The sequence below is a fragment of the Podarcis tiliguerta genome, assembly GCF_965153285.1.
Source record: "Podarcis tiliguerta genome assembly, chromosome: 8".
Classification (NCBI taxonomy): Eukaryota; Metazoa; Chordata; class Lepidosauria; order Squamata; family Lacertidae; genus Podarcis; species Podarcis tiliguerta.
This window is the reverse complement of record NC_139541.1, coordinates 31,285,874-31,312,329: the sequence shown is the minus strand read 5'-3', so window position 1 is coordinate 31,312,329 and position 26,456 is coordinate 31,285,874. Positions and strand designations below refer to the sequence as shown.

Sequence of the window (26,456 nt, the reverse complement as noted above, 5' to 3'; positions counted from 1 at the left end):
CCTTATTTCCATCATGGGACCCAACAGGGTATACATGTGGTTCTCAGGCAGTCACCCATCCAGACACTGACAGCAAAGTGGTGGCTGCTGTGCCTTCAGACCCCATGATTAGGCATTATGGGAGTTGTAGTCCAACATACCTTCCACATTTCCTACCCTTGCCTAAGGAATAACAAATCTGTGTTAAGTGGGACTGTGTGCTTTTGCTTAAGACCCTGTGTGTATTGCGTAAGGCCAAGGTCCCCAAATCCGCCATACTTTGCCAGAACCCTAAAAAGTGTTAGTGGTAACCAAGTTCACTGGAAGTGTGCTGGTGAACTCTGGTGCACCCTATGCCTATCTCTCTAACCCACAAGTAACACCAGCAAAATAGCCCTTTGAAACGTTTGCCTCAAGCATGGTGAATTTAGCAAAAAATCAAACAAATGAGAATCTGCATGATTTCTCAGTAATGGGGCTTTATTCCTTACACCATGAAAGGCCTGCACCAGGCTTGAGGAGTCGGCTCAACATAAGGGTGCTGTGGTGGCCTTCCTGTGGGGGAAATGCTTCTTGGACCCTGGGAGTGCTCCTCTCATCGAGGCAGGTTACTTCCATTTCTCACAATGGCTTGCTGCTATCTTGCAGTGGACATTTCAGTACAACTTCACCAGAGCTGGTGACCACAACATAGCAGAGGGGGAAAGAACCCATATTTTCCCCCTTTCTGGTAGCTGGTCTGAAAATACAAGTGAGAAAAGGCCAGCTGTTTTATTTCCTTTTTGGCTCATAAGCCAACACAAACTGCTACACAAGAACTGTATCCATCCTACCAATGAGATTGTTATCTTTCATTTCCAGCTGTGCTGTGCTTACAGAACTCTGTACACTCCTCTTGTTGGGGCTTCCAGGTCAGGAGCACCCCAGACCCTGAGAGTTCAGTACCCAACCCTGAGACTTTGGGATGTCCTTTGTGGGTGTCATGGGGAGTGGTACCTCGTGATCCTTCCCCTGCACTCCCACCATTGAGCCCTGGAGACAGGTTAATTGGGAGAGTGGAGGTAGGAAAACTCATAAGAGAGTCAATGCAATAATTTGCAACCAGCTCCTGCCAGGATGATGCTTGCAAGGCACAAGTCCTCCCTCTGCTGCCTCGAGGGGACCTGGCAAGCCTAGAGACTTCATATCAGCCCTGGAGGTCCGGCAACCCTATTCATGCACCCCTGAGCAGCCAGTGAGATGGGGCATGGCAATGGGCATCTTGTCATTGCTACTAGGAAGGAATTTAGAGGCCTCACCTCAACTTTTGTCAAGGGCAACAATACTGGTTTTGACATTCCAGGACTTATCCGCTCTAGATCCTCTGAATGAAAATGGTCAAAATACTCGAGCAAACAAATCAACAGGAAATATCTTATGAAACAGTTTCAACCAAGATTGCTGCAAAAACATAACAAGAAGAGGAAGAAGATGGTGGCAGTTGGAAAGCACAATTCTGGGAGGTGCTGTGAGTTCATCTCAAAGATACGCAAGGGAAAGGGAAGAGCTTTAAGGGCCAAGCAAGTAGTGCAGTGAATTCAGGTAGGTCAGCTCAAGGAGAACGCAGGTTCTGCTATGTGTTTCCTCTTTCTTCATACACGCATTTCACATTCCTGCACTGTTGTGCTTTGGTAATGAACCTCATCTATTGAAAGCTTGGCCCGGCATCTTGTGACCACAAAGGGGCTGCATTATTTTGTGAAACTTGAACAAGATGATTTACAGAGCAGCTTAAGTCCAGGTCTTTGGTTAAGCTAATTGACTCAGCTGGCTTTGTTCCAAGCACTCTGTCTTAATTGGTTAGCAGCTCAAGCTGCTGGAAACCAGGCCTGCAAAAATAATACTGTAGCCTGGTAATGATGTCACTTGAGTCTAGCTGTGTTTATGTGGAATCTTTCTCATTGGACTTCCTAGATATGAAGAATATGGCATGGTGTTCCAAGTGATACTGCTTGTATGCTGCTTATATTGCATCATGAGTGCTCTGTCAGTAGTGGACCATCAATGTGAAGCAACATTTCCCACTGATTCCCTTATCCCAGAATCATTTTAGCATGTAATGCAGTTATAGGACGGAGTGATGAAAGAAAGACAGACATCTGTACAATGACAAACAAACGTGACTAAAAGCTTTGCTTAGTGAAGCCTCTGTCCAATAATAGAGCAAAGGAGTGTGTCCCCCAACAAGGGTATACTGCAGAACAGGGGAGGCAGAGCAGCCAGAGGTGGCTATTTAAAATGCGAGTACCAAAGGGGACTGGATGGAAGGGCCATACTCAGTGGTAGGTGCATGCAGAAGGTCCCAGGTTCAATGCGTGACAGGGTTAGGAAGGACTCACACCTCAAACCCTGGAAACTGCTGCTGCTGATACTTCTTTGGCAATCACTCATAGCTGAGTAAGATTGTCTTCCATGAAACAGTCTTAACAGTGAGTCCGTAAGTGAGTGGAGGCCAAATTATGGACCCACACGTCCTTCTACCGTGGGTGGCGCTGTGGGTTAAAGCCTCAGCGCCTAGGGCTTGCCGATCAAGAGGTCGGCGGTTCGAATCCCCGCTTCGGGGTGCGCTCCCGTTGTTCGGTCCCAGCGCCTGCCAACCTAGCAGTTCGAAAGCACTCTCGGGTGCAAGTAGATAAATAGGGACCGCTTACTAGCGGGAAGGTAAACGGCGTTTCTGTGTGCTGCTCTGGCTCGCCAGAGCAGCGATGTCACGCTGGCCACGTGACCCGGAAGTGTCTTCGGACAGCGCTGGCCCTTGGCCTCTTTGAGTGAGATGGGCACACAACCCTAGAGTCTGTCAAGACTGGCCCGTACGGGCAGGGGTACCTTTACCTTTACCTTTTTACGTCCTTCTACAGTAAGGACATAGGTTTCCAGGCAGGAGTTGATCACGGTGAGCGTTTGCCAAATGTGCCTTCCTCTTAGCACATTTCTCCCTTTCGTCCTGAGTTTGAGCGTCTTCAAAGTGTTGACAAGGCTGAGCTAGAGTGATCAATTATCTGATGGTGTAAGGCTGTTTTCTGTGTTCCTAAGAGAAGCTTGGGACGCGGGTGGCACCGTGGTCTAAGCCACAGAGCCTAGGGCTTGCTGATCAGAAGGTCGGGTGAGCTCCCATTGCTCGTTCCCAGCTCCTGCCCACCTAGCAGTTCGAAAGCACATCAAAGTGCAAGTAGATAAATAGGTACCGCTCCGGCGGGAAGGTAAACGGCGTTTCCGTGCGCTGCTCTGGTTCGCCAGAAGCGGCTTAGTCATGCTGGCCACATGACCCGGAAGCTGTATGCCGGCTCCCTTGGCCAATAAAGCGAGATGAGCGCCGCAACCCCAGAGTCAGTCACGACTGGACATAACAGTTGGGGTACCTTTACCTTTATCTAAGGGAAGCTCAGCTTTAAATGCTTATAGCTCAGTGCTTTGTTCCAGCTGTGAAATACTGAGCCACAGCTGCCTTTACCTTTTCCCTCCACTTCCCTTCCTGTTTGTAAGCCTGCTTGTAAGGCTGGTCTCTCTGTCTCTCCCTCTCCTCTTTTTATGTAAACTTATTCTGTCTATAAAGAAAGATTAAAAAAAAAGCAGCAAGCAAGCAAATAACAGTCATTTCCTTGCACAATGCCAACCCATGACCTAATTCTTCCCATACAATCCATTCCATAGCATCTTGGTTCTGGACTCCACACTCTTTTTAGGGAAACTGAAGGTGTGAAGCAAGGCTGGGGAGGGAAGACGCAGTGAGGAGAGCTCCAAGGGCCAGTTTACAGACTCGACCCTCTCCATGCCTGTGTGAAATGAAGTGTTTTATCAAGATAGATGCTGTGAACTTGCAGGGTGCCTCAGCCAGTCAAGAAACAAGGCGTGCTTTGGAAATTCTACCGCAGAAGGGTTTGGAAAAACAGGTGTAACCTTCCACCAGTAGGTGGAGATAAACCCTCGACAATGCTGGTTTCTTTTTAGTTTAAACTAAGCATTAGGCGCCAGATCGTCAGGCCTGGTTACAGATATTTCAGAAGGGGGTAGCCTGGGCAGCCTGCTTGTTGCCACTTTGGTGCCCTGGTGATGGCACAGGCAAACATTAAGAAAAGGCTATCAATGGCTAATAGCCACAATGGCTATTTTCTACTTCTGAATGCCAATTGATGGGAAATACAAATAGGGAGAGTGCTTTTGTACTCGGATCCTGCTTGTGGGTTCCACACCGGCACCCGACTGGCTGCTATGAAAACAGGATGCTGGAATGGATGAGCCACTGGCCTGATCTAACAGGCTCTTCTTAGGTTCTCACACAAGCATTAAGAGGAGGTTGAAAGCTGCAGCAATGCAGCCTCTGGGAGTCAAGCAGCAGCAGGTGCTTGGGAGGGCAAACCAGGCATCAGCCCTGGTGGGCCCTGCTGGGGTGCATAAAGGTAAAGGGACCCTTGACCATTAGGTCCAGTCGCGGACGACTCTGGGGTTGCGGTGCTCATCTCACTTTACTGGCCGAGGGAGCCAGCGTACAGCTTCCGGGTCATGTGGCCAGCATGACTAAGCCGCTTTTGGCGAACGGAAACACTGTTTACCTTCCCGCCAGAGCGGTACCTATTTATCTAATTGCACTTCGTGCTATCGAACTGCTAGGTTGGCAGGAGCAGGGACTGAACAACGGGAGCTCACCCCGTTGTGGGGATTCAAACTGCTGACCTTCTGATCGGCAAGCCCTAGGTTCTGTGGTCTAACCCACAGGTGGGGTGCATAGCCCCCAACAAATGCCTCTGTGTGCTGGGTGCTTGGCCTCCTGTTTGAATTAAAATCGTCCTTAAAACATTGAGTGAACATGAAATGCAGCTGCACAATCCTAACTCACTTAAATGTCAATTTATCAGTTATCAGTGATGACAGCTGAAAAGTTCTGGGGGAACACACATGATGAGGCAAAGTCTATTTCTAGGTGGCCATGTTAAGATCTGTGAAATAAAAATAACAGTATATTTTAATGACAGAAGTCCAACAGTGAGGGGCGAGCTCATTGTTTGGCAGGTACTTGCCTTCCCTGGTGCCACCCATGCAAGTTATTGATAAACAAAACCCTCTATATTTTATTTTATCTTAAATTGCTCACCCATTTTCAAACACTACTGGATGCAGGGAATGGAGTTGGTGAAAATAAAGAAGAGATGTGATAGAGGAGACCGATTGTTTTTAAGGAAAGGGCTGGTACTTTGATGTTTTTATTGTAATGATGGATGGATAGATAAATAGATAGATAGATAGATGATAGATAGATGAGAGAGAGAGAGAGAGATCATACTAATGATTAATTGTGTTATTGTTTTTTACTGTTTGGTGGTTTTCACCCTTAAGGAGGATGGAAAGCAGAGCTGGTGGGAGGTGTGGCCTAGGAGGAGTCCTGAGGGGGGCAGACAGTGAGGTCTGAAGGGCCACATTTGGCCCCAAAATCAGAAGTTCTCCACCCGTCTTAAGTGCTAAAGCCACAATGTTACAGACTGTGCCCAAGACGCCCCAACCACTTTACATTCTCTATCCCCGCCACTTTTTTTTGGATAAGCGTGTGTTTTCCTAATTTTTCTATTTAGCCTGTGAAATTGGAAGAGGGAAAGCATCCAGCCGCAATCATCTGGCACGTGTAAACTAACAGAGAGCACTTGAAAGCCTTGTTTACTCCAAAAAGACCAAAGAGAAACGCCAGCGGTGGCTGTCAAAACGCCCAACCAACATTCCACTCCTGCATCAGAGAGAACATTTGGCTCGTTCCCTGAACTTGTTATGCAATCTACGGGATGGGGCCCTGGGCTGCTGCTTTGGGAATATCTCCCTTACATAACATGGCATGGAGCCTTTCCTATGCAAGCTCATCAGGATCTTTCCCGGGACAAAACCACCCCTGCTTCTAGATGTTACACACACACACACACACACACAATGCCCCCCCCCCTTTATCCCAAGAATGATACTCAAAAGAGGGTAAGCTAAGGTTACCAGATTTTTTTCAATGAATCCGGGGACACTTTTCAACTTCAATGGATTTTGTATGGGGACTGATTTGTAAATCCGGGGACTGTCCCCGGAAAACGGGGACATCTGGTAACCTTAGGGTAAGCAAATAAATACTCTTTTGCCTTTGGAACTGTGGTTATTGGAACATGGTGCTCTTGTTTTCATTTAAGTTGTTTAATTAAAGCCCTTTTGCTGAGTTCAGCGGCAGTGAGAGGGCTGGCCCTACCATTAGGCAGAGTTAGGCAGCTGCCTCAGGCTGCACATGCAGAGGGGTGGGGGGTGGGAAGAGGTGAAACATCCAGCCTAGCCTGGCCTGTGCTCCTTAAGCCAGGCTGAGGTGCTTGTAGGTGCAGTACTCTCAGCTGAATTATTGTCAAAGACTTTTCTTTCCAGAATTCACTACACAGCTCAAACATAAATCAGGTTACAAGGTACGCAAGTCAGAGCACTATGGCATGTGGCTAGGCGTAATCTAACATATTGTCCCCAACACTTGACACACACCCTGAGCTCATCTTTAGAAGAGTAGGGTGGGTTACATGGTTGGTGTCCGGAGCCTCAGGCAAGTAAGCAAATGAACCCTCTTGTGAGTAGGTTGGGTATGCTTAAGTCGGTGCAGCCAGCATTGTATACCTGGAAGTGGAGGTGTGTTGATCAGCTCACTGGCCTACCCATCTTCGGGTGCCTCCCTTGGGGTGCAAAATGCTCTGATGATGGGAGGCAGAGGTGCAGCTGCATCACCCGATTCGTCCTCCACTCTCAGAAAGTCCAACATGACCAAGGCAAGACTTTTCCCTGCCAGATCCCTCGGCCCCTCCTTAGCATCCAGATCAATGCCCCCCAAACCACATCAACCCTCCCCATGATCAAGTTCCTCATCCCATTTCTCCTCCCCATCAGAGGTCCAAAGGTTCCCCACCCCAATCTAGGGGGTGGGAAGTGAAGGAAGAATCTGAGATCCTGAGGTTCAGCTACAAGGCAATTTCAACAAGATTCCAAGTTGCTTGCCCAAGCAGATTATCTGCTTATCAGTGGTTAAGCTGCATGGTTTCTTTATTTATAATATTGCTAAAAAGAAAATCAAATAAGCTTCAGAAATAGCCTTAGCTGAGGCCAGATAGCCAGCTCTGCTATTGCATTACTGAGAAGCTAATGTATTATGAACTGATGCCAAGATATTCCTGCGTAGCACAGAAGAAAGTAAATGGAAATTTCTATTTCTGGGATATGCTTTGCCGCATGCCATGCAATCATGGGAAATGTCAAGATCACAAAGAGTGCATAGATAACCCAGTTAATTAGGAATGTGTTTTCTTTGTCCCGTTCCCCCCAAATGGTTAGGATCTGAATATTGCCTTTATAGGATGGGTTAAAAAACAACAAGAAAAGAGATCAACAGACAGAGCCTCCCCCCCCCCCAAGTATTTTGTAAAGGAACTTGCAGAATGCTGGATAGAGAGAATGTGATTTTGCATTGGCAGTCAATCAATTTTTTTTTATCTCCCCGCCAATTTATTTTGCAACCACATTAAGTTCCCAGGCTAACAGAGGACACTGATAGAGAGGCCTTAAAAGTGATGGCATGAATTGATAGGTTAGCTGCAGAGATAGCAGCAAACAATTAGCAAGTGCCTTGACGGTTCTGTGAGTCACCTGTATGGAGCTTGCTGACCACCAATGTCCACAGACCAGAGTTTGAGAATCTCTGCTATTGCTGGAAGCTAAGTGTTTGGAACATCTGTCCCTCCAGATGTTGATGAACTACAACTCCCATCATCCCCAGCCATTGGCCTGTCGTTGGGGCTGATGGTGGGAGTTGTAGTTCAGCAACATCTGGAATGCTAAAGGTTCACCACACCTGCAATAGGCCATGTTGTTGTTGTTTTTGTTTAGTCGTTTAGTCGTGTCCGACTCTTCGTGACCCCATGGACCAGAGCATACCAGGCACTTCTGTCTTCCACTGCCTCCCGCAGTTTGGTCAGACTCATGTTTGTAGCTTCAAGAACACTGTCCAACCATCTCGTCCTCTGTCGTCCCCTTCTCCTTGTGCCCTCCATCTTTCCCAACATCAGGGTCTTTTCCAGGGAGTCTTCTCTTCTCATGAGGTGGCCAAAGTATTGCAGCCTCAGCTTCACGATCTGACCTTCCAGTGAGCACTCAGGGTTGATTTCCTTAAGAATGGATATGTTTGATCTTCTTGCAGTGCATGGAACTCTCAAGAGTCTCCTCCAGCACCATAATTCAAAAGCATCAATTCTTCGGCGATCAGCCTTCCTTATGGTCCAGCTCTCACTTCCATACATCACTACTGGGAAAACCATGGCTTTAGCTATACGGACCTTTGTTGGCAAGGTGATGTCTCTGCTTTTTAAGATGCTGTCTAGGTTTGCCATCGCCTTTCTACCAAGGAGCAGGCGTCTTTTAATTTCGTGACTGCTGTCACCATCTGCAGTGATCATGGAGCCCAAAAAAGTAAAATATCTCACTGCCTCCATTTCTTCCCCTTCTATTTGCCAGGAGGTGATGGGCCTAGTGGCCATGATCTTCGTTTTTTTGATGTTGAGCTTCAGACCATATTTTGCGCTCTCCTCTTTCACCCTCATTAAAAGGTTCTTTAATTCCTCCTCACTTTCTGCCATCAAGGTTGTGTCATCTGCATATCTGAGGTTGTTGATATTTCTTCCGGCGATCTTAATTCCGGTTTGGGATTAATCCAGCCCAGCCTTCCGCATGATGAATTCTGCATATGTTAAATAAGCAGGGAGACAATATACAGCCTTGCCATACTCCTTTCCTAATTTTGAACCAATCAGTTGTTCCATATCCAGTTCTAACTGTAGCTTCTTGTCCCACATAGAGATTTCTCACGAGACAGATGAGGTGATCGGGCACTCCCATTTCCTTAAGAACTTGCCATAGTTTGCTGTGGTCGACACAGTCAAAGGCTTTTGCATAGTCAATGAAGCAGAAGTAGATGTCTTTCTGGAACTCTCTAGCTTTCTCCATAATCCAGCGCATGTTTGCAATTTGGTCTCTGGTTTCTTTGCCCCTTCGAAATCCTGCTTGCACTTCTATGGCAATAGGCCATAGAACTGAGCAAAGCTCACATCCAACAGTTTGTGGAATGCTCTCCATGGGGGGGCTTGCCTGGCACCTTCATTATACAGTGGTACCTCGGGTTACAGACACTTCAGGTTACAGACACTTCAGATTACAGACTCCGCTAACCCAGAAATAGTTCCTCGGGTTAAGAACTTTGCTTCAGGATGAGAACAGAAATCGTGCAGTGGCGGCACAGTGGCAGCAGGAGGCCCCATTAGCTCAAGTGGTACCTCAGATTAAGAACAGTTTCAGGTTAAGAATGGACCTCCAGAACGAATTAAGTTCTTAACCCGAGGTACAACTGTATATATTTAGGCACCAGGTGGAAAGGTTTCTTTATAACCAGGCTTTTGGTTGATTAACATTCTATGGCCTTAAAAATGAGTTTGTTGGAGGGAGGGGGTTTGGGGGCTTGTTTTTGTTTTATTGTGTATTTTGTGTTCTCATTTTATATTTTTATATTGTGAACTGCCCTGTGATCATCAGATGAAGGGTGGTATACTACTACTGATGGTGATAATGATGATGATGATGATGATGATGATGATGAAGAAGAAATGGCTTTCAGGCAACACTGTTGGTGACTTTAAGAGACCTAAGAAAAGCAATCACAGTCTTATCCAGACAATGTACAAGACTTTATTTGTCCTGGACAGTATCTGGATACGACTGAGATTGCTTTTCTTAGGTCTGTTAGACTTAGGTCTGGTACACTAATACGTGCACAAAATCCTGATTTGATTGCAGCAATAACAACCGTTAATTGGGGCATCATTAAAAGCCAATTTAATATTTCCTCTATTAAGGAGAACCTAATTACTTTTCTCTATAATGACTGTAATTGGTTAATACAATGGCAAATATGATTGTTTTTATTTACATTACAGTTTTAATAAGGGAATGATTAAATTAATCTCCCACTTTTTGCTTGAAATTGAAAAGCATTTATGTCATAGGTATTTTGAAGAAATTTCTGAATGTGTGAGGATATAGTTATAGCATGCTTCATGTTAGCTTGGTTTGGGGTGTTTGGGGTTTTGTTTTTTCCTAGTGGCACCTTTTGGTATAGTGATTCTCAAAGCTGGCAACAAGAATTAAAAGTGCCAAAACAAAGAAAGATAAAGGAAAACCATATATGGAAAGTTTAATATTCTTTTTTATCCTAGGTGGAATCTACACACATTAAAAAATGCTGTGAGAATGGTGTTTTTAAAAAGTTTTGAAAAATACATTGAATTGTCCATAGCTCACTGCTGCCATCTAGTGTCACATTTGTATGGCTGTATTTGTATGACTATTTGCAGCTGTTTAAACGTGGTGGTTAAAAAAAGTAATATATAAATCGGGTCTGTACTTTTAAAGATAACACTCAGGTCGCAAACTAGCAACACTAAAGCGGTCACCCTCATATTCCTGTATTTCTGTCTTATGAAATGTACGGTAAGTGATCCAATGAACCTTAGATTTATTGCCTTCTTCCTCCCATCATTGATGTGTGACTTAATGCTGACACACACTTTCAAAAACAAAAACAAAAACAAAAAGTGAAGCTCAGTTTCCAATAACATCTCACTCTCGTAGTGCCAACTGTATCTTGCATTTTTAAGATGCAAAGTCATGCTGAATCCCAAACTGATTGCTGTGGTTATTGCAGAAGTGGCTACCAAATGGAACAGCTGCCTAAACTGGATGTACCAGTTTGAGGCTAATTACAGAGGGAAAAGATCAAGGTTTTTACCCAGGAGGAGAACCAACCACAGCAGCATTGGGCAGCAAAGGATTACAGTGTCTCTATCCCAGGAATAGGGAACCTTGGGCCCTCCAGATGTTGTTGAACTACATTTCCCATCATGCAGCTATACTCATTTGTGAGAAAGGCTTTGGGGGTAAACCCTGAGGGAAAATCTGTACCCTCTCCCTTGTGGTACACCTTTGGGAGAAGGAAAGGATAAGGAGTAAACCCTACATAAATCCGGAGTAGAGCCCCTAAGGCCTCATCAGTGAGACCAAGGTGGGACCTTGACAACTGGACAGCCTAGGACCTCCATATACACTGCCCAGGCTTGCGCTCTGCAGAGATTCACCCCAGGAGGCACGCTCAATTGTCTCTCAAGATAAACAGATGCCAACAATAACAACAAGAAGAAATGCAATAGATCTAGATTGTGTGTGGACTATGTACGAAAAGCAAGTACTCAGGCTCCATCGATTCTAGAATAAAATTTGTGCTAGCAGCCCAAGGCTGACCCTGCCCAACAACAGTCCTGGCTTGACGTAAGAGTCATACCTTGGAAGTCAAACAGCTTAGTTCCCGAATGTTTTGGCTCCTGAACATCACAAACCCGGAAGTGACTGTTTCGGTTTGCGAACGTTCTTTGGAAGCTGAACATCCGACCGGGCTTCTGCAGCTTACGAAGCTGTGCTTTGGTTTGCAAATGTTTTGGAAGTCGAACGGACTTCCGAAACGGATTCCGTTCAACTTCCAAGGTACGACTGTACTCATGAGCACTTAAAGAAAGATGTGATTTTGCTCCTTATAAACAGAACTGTATATAGCCTCCAGCCAAACTGCTTAGAATATAACTTTCCCCACAGCCCTCTCCAACTTGGCTGCCACTATATTCTCAGCTTTGCTTCGGAGAATAGGATAGGAACAAGACGACCATAAGGTCATAAGAAGACTCTGCTGGGTCAGGTCAATGACCCATCTAGACCAGCATTCTATGGCCAATTGATGCCGGTGGGAAACCAACAAGCAGGATTTGAGCACAAGAGCACTCTCCCCTTCTATGGTTTCTAGTAACTAGTACTCAGAAGTATTACTGCCTCTGAGCCTTGAGGCAGAGCATAGTCATCATGGCCAGTAGCCATCGCTATTCTTCTCCATGAGCCTCTAGACAATCTCTGCAACAGTGACATTCCACCTAACCATGGCAGGAACCACATGAGTTGGGCTCATCTCTGCAGCATACTCAATATAATTGTTAATTCAGCCCTGTTTCTTCATGAGAGGTGGGGGTGGGGGCATGAAAACATTTGAGAAAAGAACAAGCAGTACAATTTTAATCACTTACATAAACAGGATAAGGGTTGCTTTCCTAAATGTTATCCTGCATAACCTTTCAGTAATAACCTAGGCAAACATTACTTTTAAATGGCTGTAATTAATTAAATTAGAATAACACATCCTTCTTTTATTAAAATAAATAAACTAAAGCTGATGTTTGGCTAAAGACTTGGGTGCCACCCTAATGATTTTTCTTTTCTTTCTTTTTTTGGATTCGTTTATTAATTTACTAGCTCAATAACTAGTGGCTGCCCCTGGGAGATGTTTGTTAATATTTTATGTCATGTAAACATCTGGATCCAATTTAGCCAAGGAACATTTGTGAGTCAAAGCTGGCGTCTTGCCAGGACAATCTTGTAGGTGCCTGACTATGAGATTGCTCCATTTGCATTATTCTTTGGAGATAAAATTACTATCAGTTAGCTTTGCTGAGATTTATTTAAGACACGCCCCTGTCTCCACTTGTCTATGCTCTATGCATCATAGGGAAAATGAAGAAATGAAACCCTTTTAGGATTCTGCTATGGGAAAATTAAGGCATTAGTCAGGTTATACATGGAATAATAAGGATTTATTTGCTGTGGGAGTAGGCTGGCTTTGTTGATAGAGCAAACGACGGTGTCAGAGAGAAAGTCAGGCTATACTCACTACCTAACACTCTATTTTCTAAATTCAGAGAAAGCCCTTTGTTTTGTTTCAGTGGGAATGTCCCCTTCCACATACAGGACACATTCACACCATGCATTTAAAGCTGTACGGTATCACTTTAAGTAGCTGTGGCTTCTGCCAAAGAATTCTGGGAGTCGTAGTCTATTATAGCTGCTGAGAATTGCTTGGAGACACCTGTCCCTCTTGCAGAACCGCAATTCTCAAGAGTTCCTTGGGAAAAGAGATTGGTTGTTAAACCGCCTTGAGAAATTGAACTAAAATGCTAATGAATTTTCATGACAATTTTTTTTTTAAGCAAACTGATATGGAAATGCAGGAAAAATGAACTTAGGAATGAGGAAATGAGAAACTAAAAGAAATTGAAATTGAGAAATTTTGCACATCCCTCCGTAGCTCAGTGGGAACTAGCTGGAATCATAGGGCTTGACCACACTTCCATTTGTCCTGCCACTTTCCGCTGGGGAAACCCACTGCTTATCGCTAAATCGGAACAAATGTCAATCAGTTTTTCTGCAGATTTACTTTCCCCCCATTTCTGTGGTAAACAGCAGGTTTTCCTGAGGAGAATGGTGGGACAAATGAGAAACTGCTCAAACTCACACCTAGAAAGCATGGGACAAGCAGAAGTGTGGACAAGCTCTTAGTCTTACCCATGTACCAAGCGCTAGCTGATCTATGCAGATGTTGACCTTTTATAGATTCATAAATACAGCTACTGAAGTTCTTGTGACTCCTGCTGTTTCCAGGTATTAATGGAGACCCACTGTAAGTTATGCTCACATAGTGAGTACCCTTCTGAAACTCATGGGATACAACCAAATGGTCTATAAGAAATGGTTACAATATTTGGGGCTATTAAGTTTAGAAAAAGGTGAGTAAGTGGGGACATGATAGATGCACAGTGTGAAGAAAGTTGACAGAGAGATGTTTCTCATAATACTAGAATCTGAGGCCATCCAATGAATCTGAAGGTTTAGGACAGACAAAATATAGTACTTCTTCACATAGGACATAGTTAAACTATGGAATCTGCTTCCCCAAGATGCAGTGATGGCCACCAACCTGGATGGTTTTAGAAGAGGATTAGCAAGTTCATGGGTAGGGCTGTCAATGTTCTACTTCCAGTATGACCCAATAAAGAGGATGGGGAATGCTTATAACTCAGTGGTAGAGTATCTGCTTTGCATGTAGAAGGTCCCAAATTCAATCCCCAGAAACATATCCAGGTAAGGCTGGGGGTGTCCCCTATCTGAATTCATGGAGGGCCACTACCAGTCAGAGCAGATGATCCTGAGCTAGATGGACTAATGTTTCTATAATATTGGGAAGGAACTCTGGGTAATTAGCAGGCTCAGAGCAGGACAAGGAAGAACGAAGGCTCACAAAAAGCAAGTAAATTTAGGCTACAGATTATATCTGAGGCCCAGCCAAGGGACTCGAAGCCAAAGCTGTTGAGTTGCTTTCCAACAGCCTCCTTCATCTTCCTTTCATGGAGACTGCCAAGAGTCTGGGCTCAATGAGTCTGGGGCAGGCCAATTAGTCCCAATTGTGCTTATCTGAAAGTCAGTAGAGTGTAGCTATTTCCTTTATTCTAGGATGAGATTCCAAGCATGAGTAAAAGGGTTATACAAGCCAGCAAACTAATCTGCCAAACTCTCTTTATCCAACACCCACTTCATACATTTCAAGGATGGTAGCTGCTGCCCTAGTATCTATGAGTAAACGGGATCTGCACCAGGTTTGCATTGGATGTCCAGGCTTTCAGACTCCACTCCCCGCCCCCCTCTGCTTTAGGAGCAAAGGAAGCTGTGTTCTAATGAGTAAAACCACTGGTCCACCTACTAGAAGCAGCTTTCTAGGGATTCAGACAGGATTCCTTACCAGCCTTACCTAGAGATGACAAAGATTAAACCTGGGACCCTCTGCATGCAAGGCAGATGGCCCTTCCTTCAAAATTATTCTAGTCCTTGCAGTTCTGAATAAAGGATGTAATTAAATACTGACACAAGAAACTGCACTGAGTCAGACCATTTGTCCACCCAGCTCAGCATTGTCCATACTGACTGGTAGTGACTCTCCAGGCAAAGGGTGTTCCCAGCCCTACCCAGAAATTGTGGGGATTGAATCTGGGACCTTATACATGCCATGTCTCTGCTCTACCATTGAGTTATGACTCATCAGGCTTAGGAGAAAAGGCTGCTCCCAACCTCCTTCCCTAGGCAGTGGGACCCAGCAGGGCATGGGAAGCGGCAGCAGGTCTGTCATGGATTCTCCACCTGCTTACCATGTACGGTAACTTCTGTCAATCAATTTCTCTATTAATCCATTTGTCAAGTAATATTTTTGTTATCAGATGTGGCCAAGCTCAAAATAGGAGATGATGCCAGACAGCTGACAACATAGAACTTACTTGTTCCTTTATTTCATTTTCCTTCCTTCCTTTAAAATATGTACACTAGAGGTTGTGAGCCTAGGTCCAAATATGGAACTCCAGGTCCCTTCGTCTGACCCTCAGGTATCTCATCAGGCAATGCCCATTCCTCAGGCCACACCCTTTCTCTCCAGGCTGCAGCCCCACACTGGCCTAGATGATGTGTTTCTCCTCAGTTTAGATCAGGGGTAGGCAACCCAAGGCCCATGGGCTGGATCGCCGTCTCAGTCCGGCCCACGGATGGTCCAGGAATGAGTGTGTTTTTACATAAGTAGAATGTGTCCTTTTATTTAAAATGCATCTCTGGGTTATTTGTGGGCCACAGGAGTTTGTTCATTCCCCCACCACCACCACAAAAAAATTATAGTCCGGCCCACCACATGGTCTGAGGGACGGTGGACCGGCCCATGGCTGAAAAAGGTTGCTGACCCCTGGTTTAGATGGATGAATGGCCTGCCTCAGTATAAGGCAGCTTCCCTAGGAAGAGCCATGCCTCATTAGTAGAGCAAATGCTTTGTAGAGAGAAAATCCAAGGTTCAATCCCAAATGACATATCCAGGTATGAATTGGAAAGACTCTTTAGGAAGCCCAGGAACATTATTGCCAGCGTCTCAAGATAGTAGCAGACTTTGGTAATATGGCGCCCTGAGCGAGGACAAAATTTGGCACCCTTCCACAAAATACTTCTCATTTTCACAATAATTCCTTTTAAAAAAATTATTATTCTTTTGTGCCCCCTTGGCTCAGTGTCCTCTGTGCCCACCCCACCCTAAATCCAGTACTGCTCAAGACAATACTGAGCTAAATGGACCAACCGTCTGACTCACTTAAAGGCAGCTTCCTATCTTCCAAAGTCATCGCTGACAATTACTTCTCATCTGCCTTCAAGTACAGAGTCATTTTGTCCACATTATTCTCTGCACTCCCAAAGTGCTGCATTAACTTGCTTGCTATCAGCCACAGACACCAGACGGGCTCTTTTTCTATTAAAAGACTGCTCATAAATGTGAGATATAGCATCATTTAAAATCCATGCAACATCTTCCTATCTGGCAGTTTAAATTTAGAATTTTATGCTGTCAATAAAAAACAAGCAAAAAAACCACATACAATTGTTTATCATTTGTCTTGCTTCAGGCATTTGTAAGTCAATCTCAGATGTAGCAGGTGCTTGTCTCTTAAATTTGGGAGTATAAAGATATAGTGGATTTTTGCCACTCTCTCTCTCTCCACCCTCCACTGCAATCAGCTATCTTGGTAGTTTTTCACTGTAGCAAATAATAGCAAAGTTTTGTGCAGCAACTGTCTTAGTTCTAACACTTAATCCACAGTGTGTAATCTCTCTTTCTGGAACACTAGAGATGGCAAAATAAGCATACTTTCCTACACTCTAGAATTTTGCAGGAAGATCATTTGTACTCATTCGCCCCTACAAAAACCCCTCAAAATTGCTTCTAAAATGTACTGCTGCATTACAACTTTTACTCTACAGTAGTGGTCTCTAATTTGGCACCACGTTGCCTTAATTTGTGGCTGCCTCTCACATTTTAAGAATTGTGTCTTGGTTTGGTTGGGGAGGGTTGCCTATTGTTTTTGGGGTAGAGGGGGCTGTTTTTGCCTGTATTTTGTTTTGGCACGTATGTCTTGCCTTGTGTAATTTTGGTTCCCCTCCTTTTTGGGGGTGGGTTTTTTGAGCATCTTTTTGGAAGTGGGTATTTTGTGGTGTCCATGACCGTTTCTTAAGATTTCCAGATGTGCCTCTGGTCCCCAAAAGGTGGGGGCCTGATTTTTACACACACACATACACACACTCATAGTCTTGTTGCTGAGCAATGTGCAGGGCTCACTGGAGTGGGAGGCCAGCCAACCAGAAGAGACTCTGAGGTGAACTTGCCTGGAAGCAGAATCCACAAGTCAGGTCCAGTCCTAGGGTCGGGCAAACAGTAATCCACGTGGCAGTCGATCCAGGGTCAGGGGATCCGATGATCTTGGGGTCAAGAGTCAAAATGAGCAGGAAGCAGCAAGATAAAACCAGGAACCACAAGTGTTGTAACCAGCATCTGACTGCTGCTGGAAGCTCTGCTTAAGAAGGCTGAAGCGACCTAGTTCTCATCAGCACCTTCTCCTTTGTGTCCTTGAAGGCTGATCAGCTGCAGATGGAGTCACTCCGCCTTCAGGTTACTGTTCAGCAGGTGAAGCTGACTCCTGGTCCACGACACTCACACGTATACACTCTCATATATACATATATATACACTCATGTATGCTCATATATATTGACAATGTGTGGCCTCCAGGCGTTGTTGGAGTACAACTCATAGAACCATATAATTGTAGAGTCTGAAGTATGGGGGTGATAGGAGTTGTAGTTCAAGACATCTGGAGGGAACGTGTTTGGAGAATTTATTATTATTATTTATTAAATTTGTATACAGTGGTATCTTGGGTTAAGTACTTAATTCATTCCGGAGGTCCGTTCTTAACCTGAAACTGATCTTAACCTGAAGCACCACTTTAGCTAATGGGGCCTCCTGCTGCTGCCGCGCCGCCGGAGCATGATTTCTGTTCTCATCCTGAAGCAAAGTTCTTTACCCAAGGTACAATTTCTGGGTTAGCAGAGTCTGTAACCTGAAGCCCGAGGTACCACTGTACTGCCCTTAATCCAAAGATCACAGGGCGGTTCACAAAATAAAAATAAAAATATAAAATAGGAACACATTTTAAAAATAGCAAACCAATAAAACCCTTCCCACAAACACATTTAAAAGGCCATAGGTAAGGTTACCATATTTTTTTCAATGAATCCAGGGACACTTTTCAATTTCAATGGATTTTGTATGGGGACTGATTTGTAAATCCGGGGGTTGTCCCCGGGAAACGGGGACGTCTGGTAACCTTACCATAGGGAACCCAGTTAGAGGGGTAGCATATAAATAAATTATTATTACTGTTAACAGCCCAAAGCCTGGTTATAAAGTAACATTTTCACCTGGCACCTTAAGATATGTAATGAAGGCTCCAAGTGAGCCCTTCTGGGCCCTGGTGAGCAAGTTACTTTATTCAGTAGTTTACTACATGTGTCCCCCTGCCTGCCCCTGCTGCCAACCAGTACAAACTCCTTCTCATACCTCTTGCAATGGGAATTAATCGGCAGAAATTCTCTGTATCAATGGTTAATATGGTAAGGTCGTGGCCTGATGACATTTTCATTTCGCAGATCCATTTATTCCTCGCCCCTACTAATTCATCAAAAGTGCTCTCTGCTTCCTTTTCCCTCCCCTTCCCTACTTCTTTTACCCCTGTGGAGCATCTCATTAACACGAGGGCTAGAAGTAAAGACAAATCATGCAGTATCAGGGAGACTTACTGTAATTTACAGCCACTTCAGCATTGGGCTTTATTCCCTTTGTTGTCCTACAGCTATTCCAGAGAGAATTTAGGATCCTGCATATAAAATTGAAGACATTCGATTCTAGTTAAGAATCTTTCTTTCTTTCTTTCTTTCTTTCTTTCTTGTTGGGAGATTCAAAGTTGGGTACTAATTAAATTTGTCTACTAGGTTCAAGGAGCTCAAGGCAGAAATGTGGAGATTTCGACATCCATCATCTCCAGGCTTTACTCTTCTGAGGGGTTTCCAAACTGAGCTTCTGTAATAATCAGAAAGGTGATAAAAGGAATGGTGGGTGGACATCAGTTATTTGCAGACTCAAGCTGAAGGATCTGCTTGTCAAAATGACAGCTGAGGAATTACATTTGAGCAGACAGGCATTAAAACAGATTGGCTTCCTATCTTGGAAGTGCAAAACCTCCCAATGACTCACAGAGGAAACTAGGGACATACTGGTAAAATCCTTGATCTCACTGGAAGCGTTGCTGCCCTGGCTGCCTCATGATATATTGCCGAAGGCTCTACTCTCTGTTACTAGCCTGCACTGATAGGTCAGAGATATACTAGAAAAACATAATCAGGTCCAGCATCAGGTAGGGATGTTGGAGAATTCAGACAAAAATGGAAACAGGAATGAAAATGTTGCTGATGTTCACTTATTCATCCCATGCCCAGAACAGAAATGAATCCAGTGAATAAGATTGGTATTTGCTGCTGTTGTTGCTTTCAGTCCACAAATGTTAGTAATTGATTCCACACACCCATTTGCATTGCATTTCCTTAGCACTGAAAATAATAGGGTGGAATATCATAAGTTACATTTTGCCATTGTGGAGAGTTTTTGGTGAAAGATGAACTGCAACAGAACAGAAACTGTTCTGTATGTGGCAGCTACGGGGTAGAATGGGAAACGATGCATCTCTAGCACCAGGGGCTGGCATAACTGGGAACATACTAAAGCTAAACCACTGGAGCCTCACAGTCTTGCCTTCTGCTGGGCAATGGTGCAGATCATGCCCAGATGGAATGGAGAACTCAGTGTGCAGTGATGACAGCCGTGACTTGTAAGTAATAGAGGCCCCACTGAGCATTTTCTAGAGTAGTCTCATGTCCTACTTTATAGAGGACAATCTACTGTTTGAAGAAGCATAGGAGGGCAGTTCTCTATTTCAAGATGTCCTTGATTTGAAGGGCTGCTCAGTTCATGTCCAGTTTAAAGATAAAATGACCCCTAAGAAGGGAGATCAGGAGTCTTATTGTCAATCAGGAAGAGTGAGTAGCTGGACAGCAGACTGAGCAGGCACGTGTGCTACCTGGTCAAAGTCTTCCTCACTGTTGTGAGACAGGCTGTATTTCTATTTGCACATAGACCTTAGCATATGCTGATTTTATGCAAATGCATGCCCTCTTTTCTCTATGGTATGTTTCCATTGGGTGGGTAGGGGGAAGATAACGCGTAAATGGTTACCCTAAGTCCCTGCACACCTTTGAGCCAGCACTGTATCCAACTGTCCTACAGTCTGCTATTAAGAGTACAAAATGAGCCTCACTGGCATAGGAAAAAGCAGGCTATCTGAGATGTAGCTGGGACTTTTGGTTCACAGACACAGCAAGGCGCATTCGTACAGGAGACAGTGCCTCGGGCTGCACGGCATAAATTTAAAGCATGTTCTCTCTTCATGATGCAATCGGTGGTGTCCAGATCTGGCTGGCAGGAAAAGTGCATGCCCCACCCTTTGCTTGAGGATGTGCTGTGTAATGCTTCTGTTTATCCCCTCCAGGCCAGCTCGAGCAGGATTTATTCCATACATTATTGAAATGGATGTTTATTTTACTCTGTGCAGATGTCCGGACAATACACCAGCTTTAGCTCGTTTATAGAGAAAATTCACTTTTCAGCAGTATCCACCAAAAGCACTGACAGAGCTTACAAAAGGATTTCAGTTGACTGCCTCACTGCACACTGTGGTCATGTCATTTCCTCATGTGTATACACGCAGACATACAGATCAAAATACTTTGGAAGAGGGTATCTTTATGAGCTGATGAGTGATAAATTTTCTTCCAGGCAGAGCTCTGAATGTATCATCTTCCATAATACTTTTTTTTGTTTTTGTTTTTTAAGAATAAGGTGGGGGGGGGGAGGAGGCTTGAGATTTATTTCAAACAGAAGAGCTTAAGGGATTTTTGTATTTAATTTTGTGTTTACTTTGGGGCATATATTTAACCTTGCACGGATGAAATCTAGAGCGCTTTGGCTCAAAATCAAGAGAGCATATTTCCTATTTTCTAAGGAGGACACTGGTCACAGAACCAACTCTCTGAGGACAAAGTAATAGAACACCACAGCCTATCGTGAATGCAGTGGTTTTAATAAATAGAATTAAGGAGACACTGCTGGCAAAGCTCAATATTACCATACCAAATTGGATAGCTAACATAATCCCGCTGTATTAACTTTCTTTGAATGATCCTGCCGCAGAGGAGACAACCCTTTCCAAATGCATCTCATGAGACTCAGAATAATATGATTATGGTGACTTCACCAATGAAAAAGAAGCTTGTAGGCCCCAAGGTTTGTTACGTAACAGTAGGAGGAGGGAATCTCAAGCTCAGGGCTAGAATGCAGTGTTCAAGCCTTTGTTATCTGGCCCTCATGACCAACCATAGGCCCAGGAATGGAATGTAGTTCTCCAAGTTTATGAGGCCCCTGAGACTTTTCCCAGGACACGCCCCCCCTTGAGTACTTTGCCTTGCTGGAATATGTCTTTGAACTGTGATAATGATTCTTATTTGCCTGGATGAAGAAATGTGTGTATATATAGGGACAAGTGAGTGCATGCATGCATGCATGCATGGAAAGCTGATTTTTGCATGGTTGAAGCATAGCTTCCTGTACAAGATCATATATTTTGCTCAGTTCACTTTTGCCTCTGGCACCACCCACCACTAGTGTGGGACCCTTGGGAGGTTGCCAACAAGGAAATGCAACCCTCATATTGAAAAAGGTTCCCTAGCCTAAAAGCAGAAGTGACACTGTAAGGTGGCAGGCTTCTAAAACGAGATTACCTTCCTTGAATGAACTATTGTCACTGTAGGCATTCATCTCAATGAACATTATGCTTCTTTGGCACTCAGATGTGCAACATGACACAGCCTGTATTCAGACAGCACCTTATTCCATTTTCCTGATGTTTCCTTATCTGATAGTTTACATGTTTTATGTGATCTTTCGCGTGACTTAAACACTACTTCTAGAAATCTACAGGAATGTGGTAGAAGTTTAGCCTTAATTTCTGTGCTAATTGCTTCCAGAACAATATCTGTTTGCAACCCCATTAACCCGCAAAATCGTGGGAGGTTTGTAAGATGCAAGATCCCTGAGGTTTTCATGGATCACACACTGGGACGAAATTTGGGGTTGTATTCTGGCATACAGTTCTTTCCTGTCGTTTTCATGGGGGAACCATAGGGAAAACAGAAGTGCACATCTACATACACAGCGGCAACATGCCCAATGACGCTGGCTGCTGTGTCACACCATAGTCAAGGGTGTGAATGGAATTTAGAGGGACATGGTGATACATCAATAAAAAAGTTCCATAATGAAGCAGGTAGTGAAGTGTAAAAGGAACATTAGAAAATGGCATAGCACTAGCATTACAACCAGGAAAAGTAATGCAATAATCCTGTCTGGATGCAGCCATTAATGTCTTTTTTATAGTCCCCTCACTGCTCTGTGGACGCGGGTGGCGCTGTGGGTAAAACCTCAGCGCCTAGGACTTGCCGATCGTATGGTCGGCGGTTCGAATCCCTGCAACGGGGTGAGCTCCCGTCCTTCGGTCACAGCTCCTGCCCACCTAGTTCGAAAGCACACTTAAGTGCAAGTAGATAAATAGGTACCGCTTTATAGCTGTAAGGTAAACGGCGTTTCCGTGTGCTGCGCTGGTGCTGGCTCGCCAGAGCAGCTTCGTCACGCTGCCCACGTGACCCGGAAGTGTCTCCGGACAGTGCTGGCCCCCGGCCTCTTGAGTGAGATGGGCGCACAACCCTAGAGTCGGACATGACTGGCCCATACGGGCAGGGGTACCTTTACCTTTACACTGCTCTGTAAAATCAGCCACGTTAGGGTAATACACACGCCTGACTCCTTCCCCCCTCTCCTTCCTGCTCCTTAATCAGAGGATTGCTCCTCTTATCCTTTGACTCCCAAGTGTACTCAAGCAGCTTTAGAGTGGGACTTTGTCAAAAGCTTTTTGGAAGTCCAATGCATAATGGACCATCACTATTACATTCTCAAAGTAACTCTAAAAGGTTAATGAGAAATGAGTAGACTTTGCACAAGATTTTTCTTCAGAAAGACTTGCTCTGCATCTCCACTATACATATAAATCAGTAGCATAATACTTTAAACTGTCATGGCTTCCCCAAAGAATTCTGGGAACTGTAGTTTGTTATGGGTGTTAAGGTTGTTAGGAGGTCTGTATTCCTCTCAGAGAACAATTCCTGGAGTTCCTTGAGAATACGGATTGTTAAATGACTCTGAGAACTGTAGTTCTGTTAGGGGAACCAGGGTATCCTAATAACATTCATAAACTATATTTTCAGTTAAAACCCATTTCCATTTCCATTTTAAGTGGACTGCCTTGAGTTGCCACCCCACCCTACCTTAAAAACACTTCCAGTCCTGGGAATGTGGTGTTTCAGAACATGCAGCTCAGGGAAAAGAAATGATTGGGAATCCCAGACACAGTGATTCAACAGCATTGTAAAGATGCTTAGCATGAATGGCAGGGAGCATTAAGAGTATTAATGGCTGTGCAGTCCAAGGTAAGGTATTACGGTACTTTCCATAGTGCAGGCTGCATTTCATCAAATATTGGGAGCACTGCTGTCTAGTTTCCCAACAATTCTCAACCTCAGAAAGAGTGAGGAACCTCCAGTCATGTCTGCCAAATCTCAGTCACAGTTGGAAAGAGGCTCATTCATTTGGCCTCTGTTTCTTGCCAATTTCTGAAGTGTTGTACTCTCGTGATAAAAGGTTTTGCAATTGGTCTCAAGCAGGGGCATTTAAAACATTGCCTAATTTTGTAAATATTTTCCCTCGTTTTATACTTGTTGCCCAAAGCCATATTACACTAGGGTGACTAGTGAGCTATAGCGGAAGGAGAAGACAACAGCATCGCAGGAGGTTTTGGAGGAGTCATAGAGGTTAGTCCAATTATGAATATGCAAATCAGATAGGCTAAATGAACAGGCTATTTGTATTATAGCCAACAGGAGAGCAAGGTTTTGTGCATAAAACCCAGATTTCTAACACAATAGTTCGGATAAACTGGTGGGATGAAAGAATGATGGGTTGGATTGGAAGAAGAAAGAAGGTGGAAAAAGAAGGGAAGGACAAGAGTTGTGATTATTGTCAGTTATAGCTATTGTTTATTGCCAATCATTTATATCTCACTTTGCCGTCTAAAAGGGGAGTCCCCAAACTGGTTCGCAGACCTTCAATGGTCTGTGAGTTTCATTCAGGTGGTCCGCAGAGCATCTGTGGATTTATGGTTGAAGATGGCACATTTATCACATTAAATATTCCTACTGACTTTTAATTCATATTTTTATTGCTTCTTACATTGAGTTTTTTATTGTATTACAATTTGAATTCAAATTTGAATCCATCAACATATGGAGGCACACATCCCCTACCCCTGACAAGTAACCCATGATCTGCTGTCATCTTGTCCAGGAGAGGCTAGTCCAATACATGTCATCTTGTCCAGGAGAGGCTAGTCCTGACCCTCTCTGGAGGGTGGCAACATGAGAACAGGCCTTTTCGGAAAAATTGAATAAATTGTTGTGTGAATGCATTCCTGCAGGCATGTAATGCATGTATTGGACTAGCCTCTCCCGGACAAGATGACAGCAGATCATGAGTTACTTGTCAGGGGTAGGGAATGTGTGCCTCCATAAGTTGTTGGACTATACCTCTCAACATCTCTGGCCGTTGGCCATGCTGGCTGGGTCTGATGGGAGTTGCAGCCCAACAACATTTGGAGGGCCACATGTCCCCATCCCTGCTATTGGGAAAGTGATCTAACAACGCAGTCTGTTAAGTGGCAGTAGAGAAGCAAAATGAAGCCTTGGGGCTATTGCTCACCTCCAGAAATGCTGTCAATAGGTAAGAGCATATTTAAGTACCGGTACATGGGAAATCATAGAATTTAATGACAATAAATTCATTATCATGAATACTGATTTAGCAGATAAGCAAACAGTTCCTTATCTAATGAATTGGCACCCAAGGTAATTGGCACCCAAGGTAATTAATGACTGTATCTACTTTACTGCACCTAATGTACCGGAATGCAAAAGTAATTGTCCTCCAATCTCAGGAAATTATAAATCATCAGAGTTGATTGACATTATTTAGTATTACTAAACTTAAGAGCAAAATTTATCAAACATTTCCATAATTCAAAACAAATGTCATTTATTACAATAATTAATAGATAATCTAATACTGTACTTAAAACAGATAGTTCACTTGAATGTTTCCATTACAGTACTTTCATTCTGGTTAAATGATAATTTAATTCAGGAATGGGGAATTTTTTAGGCTAAGAAGCACACTGGGAAGGCATATTCCATTGGGCAAGGCCAGACCAGCACACACGAACACATGCCCTTAAAACACAGTTATTACAGCAATGGGGTTTGACTGTAATTCCAACCAGCATGACCAACAGTCATGGATTATGGGAGTTGTAGTAGTCCCTCAGTGATTATGAGAGTGGAGGGTTCTTTATCCCTGGCATATAATGTGGGTGGGTTCTTTGTTATTGCCTGATTGGTGAGTGGGTGGGTGAGAGAGAAAGAAAGAAAGAAAGAGAAATAAGGTGGTGTGGAATTCTAACTCAAGAAGATAATAGGAAGCACCCAACACATTATGCCAAATAGTGGTCTGTTGTTCAGTGTTAGGCACCCAGATCAAGAGGTGAGCCAAACAAAAATATGATATCATATCCAACGTTAATCCTACTCAGGACTACTCAGAGTAGGTTCACTGAATTTAATGGACTTAATGTTACCCATGTTTATTGATTTCAATAGGTCTACTCTGAGACAAGCAAAAATGGAATATAACCCAACATAATAATTTCAGTCCTCTTTCAAAAAGCCTTTTAAAATATTTCTCAGTTAGTATGCATTCTTTTAAACTGTTTCTAGATTTGCTGCTGTTGTCCCTAAAATTGTTTTTATATGAAGATGCGGTTTCTATATACATAACTTCTACATATACATATACATAACTTCTACATATGTCATTACTGTACATTGCAAATCGCTTCCAGAGGCCTCATGGGAAGCAAATAATAATAATAATGAGAATAATAAATAAATAAATAAATAAATACTTTTGAAAGTTTATTAAAATTAGCTTGGAAGTTAATTTCATAAACATTTCTGCCTTAAATGGTTAAACTTTACTATTATTTCCTGTTATTTAAATATCACAGGACATTATCATTATTATTATTATTAAAGGAGATCCCAAGCTAACAACCATATATTTCAATATTAACTAGGTGAGAGGAATAAATCTTGTCTCACCTCAGTCAAGGATGAGGTACATCCAAAAGCTGAGGAGGCGGCGCCACAAATCCATCTAATTCTAGCCTCCCTCCACCTAACGCCGCTCATTCTCCCGTCAGGCGAGGTCTCGTGCGCGTGCGCAAGGAGAGCGAGCCAGCTCTCTCTTTCTGAGCTGCAGCTGCTGCCCTTAGCCGGGGTGCGCGCGC

At 43.9% G+C, this 26,456-nt stretch overlaps 1 long non-coding RNA gene across 1 annotated transcript; it reads right to left on the bottom strand.

The window, feature by feature from the left end:
• Positions 1 to 438: 438 nt before the first annotated feature.
• Positions 439 to 26,433, bottom strand: LOC310682787. Its single transcript, XR_014514156.1, has 4 exons — positions 26,269 to 26,433; positions 18,640 to 18,716; positions 3,470 to 3,563; positions 439 to 718 (listed from the first exon to the last, which is right to left on the bottom strand). It is a non-coding gene; the product is annotated as an uncharacterized lncRNA (long non-coding RNA).
• Positions 26,434 to 26,456: the final 23 nt, after the last annotated feature.